The following is a 10,821-nucleotide window of genomic DNA, read 5'->3' as shown; positions in this document are numbered from 1 at the left end:
TCACACCTTTGGCTTTCATGATCTGTACTTAGAGCTGCTGCTGAATCTGTACCAGTCCCAAAGAATGATCACAATAGCCACATTGATTGGTTTCTGTACCCTACAGTAGGTTCACTTTACATTCATATTTCTGCCAAAACCTGGAAAAGAAGTCATAGAAATGGTAAATGACAGTTTTTTATTTTTATTTTTTTTGATAGACTGGCTTTTGTCACAACAAAAAGCATAGTTTAATTTAATGAAAAAATTAATTATAGACTGAACAAAGAGTAGTCAAATAAATTGCTTTGTGTCCTGAAGATCAATCAACCATTAGATTTTCAATGTGTTTTCCTGGATATACAGATTCAGTTCCCCTAATTTTCAATTCTGGTGAAGAGAGAGCATTTTTGTCTGACTTTGTAAGAGGAAATACCCCAAAATGAAGAACCAGAAGAACACAGATTAATGAAGCTGTATTAGACAATACTTCTATCTTAATTTCTATTTAAAATTTTTTTTTCTTTTAAATCACTTTTCTTATGTTATTTTCTTTTACAATTCGGCTTCAGTACTTTCACCCATTTTCTTTCTCCTATCCTATTCCTTTTTCCTCTTCACTCTCTCCATATCTTTTAAATTTGGTATTTCATTGAATCTTAGTATTAATAATACATTTGTCTATAGCCAATGACTTTCCGACTAGAAGTTATGCCTCCGAAATAATGCAAGATGTAGAAGATCATCACCTCTTAACATCAGTGGTCAAAGCACGGGAGGAACAGGTGAAATCTAGTATTGATTTACTTTAAAACAATCCTTTGACATTCCTCAGTGTTGGCTTGATATTTGGGTAATTTTAAGAGCCCTCTATTCAGTCTTTCTGAAATTTGAGTAATATATTGATTTCTCTCAAAAAGAAATGATGGTCCATATTTGTAGTGTTGCCATTAGTTATTTTTATTATCTTATATTTAGTTATTTTTATTTTAATGTGATGTACACATATATCACAAAATTTATATATAATAATAATAATGTTATTATCATTGCACAACTAATAACTAATCTACACATTAAATACAAAATAATAAACACAATGTAAAAATATAGTCAATATAGTCATTTAGATCCATTTTTGTGGGGTTTTTTGCTATCGATCGACTTTAATCAAACAAATGCAGAATATGGTAGCATTACAACAGTATACAAAAGGTTAGTAATAAATTCAAGTTCAGGATTATCTGTCATTCCTCAACAAACAATACTCTAATGTTCCTTTAATGAAGGGTTGCTTATTAAGTCTCTAAAACTGTCTTCTTCATTTGGAGAAAAAAAAAATAAGCATATAATGTTATTAAAATTTGCATTAAATGGGTATGTAATCCAATTTTTTCTGGAATCAGGAACCAGAAAATAGTATCTGAAGTTGATTTCAACTCTAGGAATATTTAAACCCTATTGAAGCTATTATTTGGCATTTGGCCTTTACTTGGCTTGACCATTTTATTTTAGGATTAAGCCACTTTTCAATCTAAAAGGATAAAGATAGTGTATTGCATTATCACAAAAATGTCATTTGTCATGTAGAACCAAAGCATTTGTTTATTAAAAAAAATAAGAAATTAAATACTATACCACAGAATACCTTACAAAGTGTGAAATATTCATGTAGAAGATATAGTTTTTATTTATTTATAGTAATATGATTCAGTATGAGAATAATAACTTAGATCAACCCTGATATTGGTTCCCAGATATGTTCACTGGAAATTAAATGTTGCCATGATTATTTGGCATCAACATGATTATAAACAAATACAGAAATGTGTACATCAAAATCTTGTAGTAAAACTTGGTAATAAGATGCTGATCCAGATAAATTAGAATAAATAATTTTTGAAATAAACATAGTTTTAGATTTACAGAAAAGTTATAAAGGGAGGACAGAAAGTTCTTATATACCCCATACCCAGTTTTTCTTATTATTAACATTTGATATTGGTATGGTTTATTTGTCTAATTAATGAACCAATGCTAATATTATTATTAACTGAAGTCCTTACTTTGTTCAGGTTTTCTTAGTTTTACCCAAATTTTTTGTTGTCTTTTTTCCAGCATACCATATCTTATCTTGGATTATATTTACATTATATTTTGCTGTCATGTCTCAGGTTTCTCTTTGCTATGACAATTTCAAACACTTTTGTTGTTTTTGATGACCTTGACAGTTTTGGGGAGTACTGGTCATGTATAGGATGTCACTCTATCGGAATTTGTCTGATGTTTTTCTCATGATTAGGCTGGCATTATAAGTTTTTGCAAGGAAGATCACAAAAGTGCCATTCTCATGTCAGATCAAGGGTCATAAGATAACTTATCACTGTTGATGTTAACCTTGATCATATCACTAAGATAATGTTTGTCAGACTTCTTCACTGTAAAGTTACTTTTATAGTCATTTTTATATATTATTCTTTGGAAGGAAGTCACTATGTGCAGCCCACACTTAAGGAATGGGGAGTTATGCTTCACTTCCTTGAATATAAATTATTTCGAATTTTCTGAACAAAAGATTTGTTTTTCTCCCTTATTTATTCATTTATTCAATCATTTATTTATCTCAGTGTAGACTCATGGATATTTATTTTATACTTTGGGTTATAATCCAGTAGAATGTTATTTAGTTTATTGCTCAAATTATTCCAGCTTTGTCCATTGCAAGCTGTTTCAGTTGTTTCTTGTGTTCTTTGGATATTGTATTTGTTTGTTTTATCATTTTCTTACTTTCTGCCACTGCAAGATGCTCCAGGCTAGTCTTGTATATTTCCTTCCCTAGTCCTAGAATCAGCCATTTCTCCAGGGAACCTGGAATTTCTTTTATTACAGAACGACATTAAAAACCACAATTGGTCTCTAGATGTATTCATTGCTACATGGGTGTCATTGCTTCTAGGCCCTCTCAGATGAAAGAGCAAAGAAATATATGTGCGTGAGCTAATCTGTGCATATATATATTTAAAAACATGGAATGGATTTTTCCCTAGAGCCTGTAGAAGGAATGCAGCTCTGATGACACTCTGATTTTCACCTTGTAAGATCCATTTCAGACTTCTGACCCCAGAAGGTATAAAAGAATAAATTTATGTTGGGTTAAGTCACTGTTTGTGATAATTTATTATAGCAATAATAGGAAACTAATACCGCTAAAGACAAATGATGTTGAACATCTTTTCATATGCTTATTTGCCTATATATCTTCTTTGGTGTGATATTTATCTGTTCAGAGCATTTGTCCTTTTATTAAATGGAATTATTTGATTTCTTACTGTTGAGTTTTAAGTGTTCTTTGTATTTTTTAGATACAAATCCTTTCTCAGATATGTATTTTTCAAATATTTTCCCCAGTCTGTGGCTTGTCTATTCATTCCATTAATACCGTTTTTTTTCATAGAGCAGACAATTTTAATTTTAATAAAGACTAATTTTTTCTTTTATAGATTACGCTTTTGGTGTTGTATCTAAAACTCATAAGTTTAAGATCATGTAGATTTTTCTTCTCTGTTTTCTTCCAGAAATTTTTATAATTTTACATTTTAAATTTAGATGTATGATTCATTTTCAGTTAAGTCTTGCGAAAGGTTTGTGCTTAGGTTCATTTTCTTGCATATTTACAGATTCCTTGACCAAATTTTAGTTAGGCTCCTTTGAGCCCTCCCCTTGACTAGGCCTTTATCTTCCCCAGATTGTAGTTTTTAATACCATTCTCCAATAAAAACAGTTTTGTTTATTTCTTTTCAATTTGCATAGTTTTTATTTCTTTTTACTTTTTTATTGCACTAACTAGAACTTCCAGTATGATTTTGAATAGGGGTGGTTTAATGTACCTAATTCTATGGGGAAAGCATCCAGCCTGTCATCATTAAGTATATTACTTGCATGATATTTTTGTAGGTGCTCATCATCAAGTTAAATAAGGTCCCCTCTATTCCTAATTTACTTAAAGCTTTTTTTAAAATCATGAATTGGTATTATCTTTTGTCAACGGCTTTTTACACATCAATTGACACGAGCATATGATTGTTCTTCTTTAGCTGGTTGATATGTAGATTACAATAATTGATTTTAGAATGTTGAACTCTCTTGTATACCTGGAATAAATCTCACTTGTTCATTGTGTGTAATTATTTTTATACATTTTTGGATTAAATTTGTAACATTTTCTGGAGGATATTTGTGTTTATTTTAATTTGGTCTGTTCTTTCTTTTCTTGTAATGTCTTTATCTGGATTTGGTATTGGAGTAATGCAGGTCTTAGAAAATGAATTGTGAGTTAGGAAATGGTCTCTCTATTTCTACTTTTTGGAAGACATGGTGGATAATTCAAATTATCTACAGTAGAGCAGTTGAGGACTGTTCTGATCCAGTCCTTCCTTGTGAGAAGAAATACTTTCCTCATATGAGAAAGATTATGGGTGCTTTATGTTACTCATGGCTGAATATAATCCCTCAATATATTTTTAATTATGCTTGATTGTATGTGATTAAAACTTACATGCAAGATGATTAATTATTGATTCAATATTTTTACCGTATAGGTTATATTGTCTATTTCTTCTTGCGTGTTTTGGTAGTTTGTGTCTTTCAGTGAATTCGTCGATTTCATCTAAGTTATCAAATTTGTGGGGTTAGAGTATAATATTCCTTTCTTATCTTTTAATGTCCAGGGGTGATGATACTTTCATTTCTAATATTGGTAAATTGTGTCTTCTCTTTTTATGATGTGGTTAGTCAGATAATATTTTTCTTTGGAGAGTTTTAAATTATGAATTCAATTTCCTTAATAGCTATAGAGCTATTCAGGCTATCTATTTCTTTTTGTGTATATCATAGTGGCTTTTGTTTGTTTGTTTTGAGGAATTGCTCCTTTAATCTAAGTTGTCAAGTTTATGTGCATAGAGCTGTTTGAAGTATTTGCTTATTATCATTTTGATGTCTACAGGGTTTGAGTAAACATCTTCCTATGTTAGTCTATATACTAGTAATCTGTGTCTTCTTTTTCACTTGGTAGTCTTGCTTACATTTATCACTCTTCTTGATCATTTCAAAGAACCAGCTTTTATTTTTTCCTTTTATCTGTTATTTTCCAGTTTTTAATTTAATTTAATTAGTTTCTGCTCTGATGTTTATTATTTATTTCCTTCTGCTTGTTTTTGGCTTAAAATACTCTTTTTATTTTTTAGTTGCTTAAGATAAATTGTAGGTTGTGGATTTTATATTTCTTGTTTTCTGATATATGCTTTTAATGCAATAACTATCCCCCTAAGCACTGCTTTTACTGCACCCACACATTTTAATAAGCTGTATTTTCATTTTCATTAAATTTAAAATATTTTAAAAGTTAGAATAGGGATTGTAAAAATATACTAAAGTTGCAATATAGCAACGAAAATTTCATATAGAGATGCTTTTAGATTATGAAAATACCCAAGACTGTGTTCTTTCACATTTGAGATACCCTAGAGCAATAAGTAATGACATTTTCTCATGACATATACTGTAATCTGTTTGACTAATAAGTCAGAAATTGCACAACTATGTTCAGATAAACATAGCAACATGATTTCTGCAGTGAGACCAGAAAATTAAGACCGTGTGCTGATACTTAGTAGCAGAAAAATTTGTGCTGTTAAGGGAAATCTTTGGTCAAAATGTCACTGAAGTAAAAATCAGCCATTTTGAGCCAAAGAGCTTAAGAGGAGTGCATTCCATGAGAAATTATGATATTCAGACAGACTTCGAGACTCTTTCTGAGGTCCCACAATTACTAGCTAGATGACTTGGGTCCTTTCTAGTTCAGTAGGAAAAATGAAGAACTGGAGTGCTTCTTTCTGATAATGAATAATACAGAATTAGTTGTCTCCTCTTTTGCTGTAGCCACATTTGAAACTCTACTCATAACCATGTAAGGTTTTCCCGAGGCTGATCTATTTTCACCTTTTATTTGATTTTGCTTCTTTGCATACATTTTATATTTTAGGAGTCTTTATCCTGTATCCTTATTCAGTTTGAAAATATTTATTATATGTATGCATGGTAAGCCTTAAAAATACTTTTTTTAAAATGAAGTAAGTAGTAATAAAGGAAAGAGATGAAAGATAAAATTACTTTTAAAAAATGCTTTACAAAACTTAGTTTCCTATTTGAAAATGGGGGGAAAGTAACACCTGTTTCCCTACTTAGTTGTGAGGCTTAAGTGTGTTAACAAGTAAAAGCTTAGCATAGTTTCTGGCACATAGTAACTGTTAAAGGATTGTTAGCTTTCTTCTCTCTCCTACTAGGTGCAGCCTAGGAGCAAGAATAATTTAGTTTTGTTTAATTTAGGTTTTCTAAGTCTTCTAATTATTCCTATAATTTTTTTTTTTACACCCATCTCCTATATTCCCTCCATACCCTAGTAAGAAAGTACAGACTAAGTATTGTATCATGAATGGACAACATATTTATCTAGCACTTAACTATCTGCGTAATCTTGTGCAAGGGGCTCTGAGAGATACATAAATGAAACAAACTGCTCTTTTCATACAGAAATTACAATCTTGTTGGATGGACAAGACTATCACTAATAAAATAATTAGTGAGCAATATAAATCAATATACTACTAAGCTTTGAGTGGTTAAATGACAACCATAAATACTATCAAAACATTATGTGAAATTACCCACAATGTGCCTTTTACTTAAGGGGAGCTTAAAATTGAGTAGGTTCAATACATTAGTCGAGAGCATCTCATCAGTTATTTTTATCGGAAGGGACAGAAAATGAGTGGAAACTAAAATACCCATGTAATTAATAAACACAAACATAGCTCAGGTCACTGACCTAGAAAATTATTTTTTAATGCATATACACATCAATTCCTCTGATTTTGTCTCCTTGGATGATTTCTGGAATGTGATACCCATTGAAGTGGAAAAGAATTATTTTTGACTGAATTCCAGGAAGAGATGGCCTTGTCTCGTTCTGTAATGTGCATGCACACATGTGTTTGTGTGTGTGTGTGTGTGTGTGTGTGTGTGTACATGCATATGTGCATGGATACACATACATATCCACATGTACAAAGGAGGAGTAAGATCCACTGCTTTGTGGTCAATTCAAATGCTTGACTCTCTATTGCTTTGAAATGGATAAGAGTGACATTCACTTAATACTCCTCAAATCTTTTCCTTCACATCACAACCCTGATTAACTAACACTTGGTGTTTCCATGAGGCAGGAAGATGCCTAAGGATAGTGGCTATAGAGTATAAACTCATAATGGGGCTGATTGCACACTGGTGGTAAGCATGCAACGACCTGCATGGGAGCTCCATGCTAATGGTGTTCCTGCTAGGTGGACATCACAACAGCCTCCTATTACCTGCTTTAATATTTCTCCAATTAAAGTTATTGGTATGCCACTTTTATGACTTTTGCCATGCCTATGTATAATTTATAGCATTATTTTTAATGTATTCTTTTATTTTTTTGTAAAATACTTAATACATTTATTAGCAGGAATAGTAGTATTACAGGGCATTTTGTGATACTTTTGCAAATAAAAACCAGCATTTCATGACCTTCATAGAAGAATTTCATTTTAAAAAGATTTTTTTTCTAAAATGTTTGGTCAAAAATAACCGAAATATCAAAAAACACCTAAAATCAGCTCATGTCTCACTTTGGGAAGTAGGGACATGCAGAACAAAGTCCACAATGGCAAAACACACAAAGCCTCAGTGATCTGGCCTTGGTTTCTCTCCAGATTCATCTCTTTCTAAGCCATGCTCCATATTCCATTGTTTAGCTTGCCTGAATAATTTATATTTTCCCAATTCACCCTATTCCAGAGGCCGGGTTATAGCAATCCCGAAGTGCCAGAAAACCTTTCACTCCTTTGTTTACCTAGAAAATATCTCACACTTTTTAGACCTAGAGCATCACCTCTTCCCTAAAGCTTTTACTGATATCCCAAAAGTGAACTTTTTATGTGTCTCCCACTTTAATGCTTAAATGACCTTTCTTGTTTTGGGGTCCTTCTTCTCCTACTAGATTAGAAATGCTTTCTAATATATTGTAGGCACTCAATGCATATAAAATAATAATAAAAAAAAGATTAAGTCAGAGTAGGTGATTGCATGAGGTAATCTCTGAGATACCCTCCAAATTAGTGTTTCTACATATTTGCTCAAGCCTAAAATTCTAGAAATGGAGACACAATTCTCGGCTTTAAGAATTTATGTTTGCTGTAAAGTTCAATTATCCCTAGTATTGGAGTCACTCAATCATGTCAAAATGTTTGCAGATCCATGTGGAGGTTCTGCACAACCTTGCCTGGGAGGAAGTTTTGAGAGAAAGAGATTGGGAGAGAAGTAGGAATATACACACTGAGGGGAGATGGTGCTGAAAAATAACATGAAAAATTGTGGAAAGAGATTGTTCATTCTCAGGGTTTATCTATACACCATCATGTTGGGAATCTCAATCAGAGCAGACTAGAGCAGTACAGATGGGGAAAGTGTTACCTTCACTACCACCTTGACCAAAAGCTTAATGCTGGCTCCAAGCTACAAATGGCTGTGGGGATGGAGGAAGTTTCAGGGGAAGAACACGTTGCCTGGGCTAGTAGGAAGTAGAGCAATACATAGCCTGAGGAGACTCAGTTTCTGATAGTTTGAGAAATAGCAGAAACTGTATTCACTGATATTGACCAAAAAGGCAAAAGCGCAGTGTCATGGGATGGCAAAGTCGTTCACTGTTTTTGTTTATTTGTTTGTTTGTTTGTTAGATACGTGTAGTAACAAGCTCCCATGTAGGAGGAAGGGGATACCAAAGAAAGGAAAATATTATATTGAAAAATCTAAAAATAATTTTGCGATGTTACAGCTGAAGATTGTACAAGTCCAAAGAATTGAAAAAATATTACAGGAAATAGTCTGTGCACCACTTCAATGTGATTTTCTCAGACCTTAGGCAGAAGGAAGTAATTCTGGTCTTTAACTGAGACTTGGAAGATATAACACTTCTTATTTAGAACAAACTCTTAGGTCTGTTTGCCATATGTTTGTTTGTTTGTTTGTTTGTTTGTTTATTGTTTAACAGTAATTTGATTTTGGTGAAATAGCTTTGTGGAGCTATCTTTTTTTTGTTTCTCTGCTTGCCTCTTTGAGATAATTGATTTCCACAAATAAAATATTATCTTAGTATGTCATAGAATATGTTTAAAACATATAACATCTGAATTGTTTCTATAGTAAAAAATAAATAAAGCCAAGAAAGAGCTAAGGCAAAACTTCCCCTGAATTTAAAGGGATTATGACTATTTTATTTCTTTAAGTAAATTTATTTCATTTCTGCAACCTATAAAATGTTTTCTTCTTAAAGTAGTTTGTGAGCTATCTCATGGTGAGGCATATGAAGGATTTGCTCTTAATTAGGAGACCATGTGAACTCGTGGTAGTCATTTCTAGCTGTTATATAGATTGTCTCTCCCCTTTTTCTCTTTGAAGAATTCTGTACAAAGTGAAAAGAATTGTAGAATTTATAACATATATTATATATTACATATATATAATTTCAATTATGTGAAACTAGAGATTGCATTAGATTGTAGAAACAAATGTCTAAATTAATGAAAGGCACTAGAAATAGAAGTTTGTTTACCATCATTGCAAGGTGACCAGCTGTCATAATTCTGGTTCAGTTCGGTCTTTGGCTTGGGGGGTGGTCCTATTCATTATCTTTGGAATGCATATAATAAGTGATTCACTGAGGATATCATCTGATCAAAATACCATCCAGACATGTTATTTCTACCTCTTCCTTACCAACTCAGCTCTCTAATTACTAAAAGCAACTAAATTCAACAGTATTCTTTCCCACACAGCAGCTGGTTATCTAATTTCTCCTGTTTGAAATCCCAGCCAAATAATGGAAAAATAGCTTATATCTCTAAGAAAGACATCTTTTTATATTCTAGGATGAACACAAGTAGATTCTTTCCAAAGTTCTCATTGCTGATATTAAAATATATTATGAATTTTAACACAGAAATCATGTAATTCTTCAGAAAATTCAATGCCTGCCTTCACTATAAGTTTCAGAAAGCATAGCATACTCTGAAATGTCTAGGCATTATCTTAGAGCAACACTTTGCTTGGACAACACTGTATAGTATCCAGCTTCTTTTTATAGGCAAATCCTTTGTCATTATTGTTATTTCACACCAAGAGCCCATATCCTGCTACAAAACACAGTAAGTAGTAGCATATGTAAAAACAATTTAAGTTGTGGAATTTATATCCTAAAATTCCTTCCCTTTGAGATATGTGAAATACGAGCTCCTACAGTTCTGAGGAGCTTGAGACTATGACAATGTGTTGTGTGTGTGTGTGTGTGTGTGTGTGTGTGTGTGTGTGTGTGTGTTGGGGAATGAGTGGGCAGGCAATGGAATGACTTGGAATGGAAGAATTCTCATGACACATGCACTGATGAAAGTGAAGCATTAAATTCTTGGGCCTTCCGAGGCATCTTTCCTCTGTGTTCAAACTCCTAGCGATTACTATAATTTTTCAGGGAAAAAAATTAATATGTTTTTCAATTTCTAAGGCAGCAAGAATGATGCTAAAGCCCAGTGGAGCTTTAGCAGGTAGAGCAGGAAGAGGGCATCCAGACAGAAGCTCTTCATCATATCTTGTGTTGTGTTATAAACTATGTGGCAGGAACATAATACTTTATTAAATTCTAAGCATGTTTCCCATTCAGAGAAATATTCAGCCAAGCAGACATTTTAAACAGCT

The sequence above is a fragment of the Pteropus medius genome, unplaced genomic scaffold, assembly GCF_902729225.1.
Source record: "Pteropus medius unplaced genomic scaffold, Ma_sr-lr_union100, whole genome shotgun sequence".
NCBI classification, from domain to species: Eukaryota; Metazoa; Chordata; class Mammalia; order Chiroptera; family Pteropodidae; genus Pteropus; species Pteropus medius.
The sequence above is the reverse complement of the archived record's forward strand: the minus strand, read 5'-3'. Positions refer to the sequence as shown.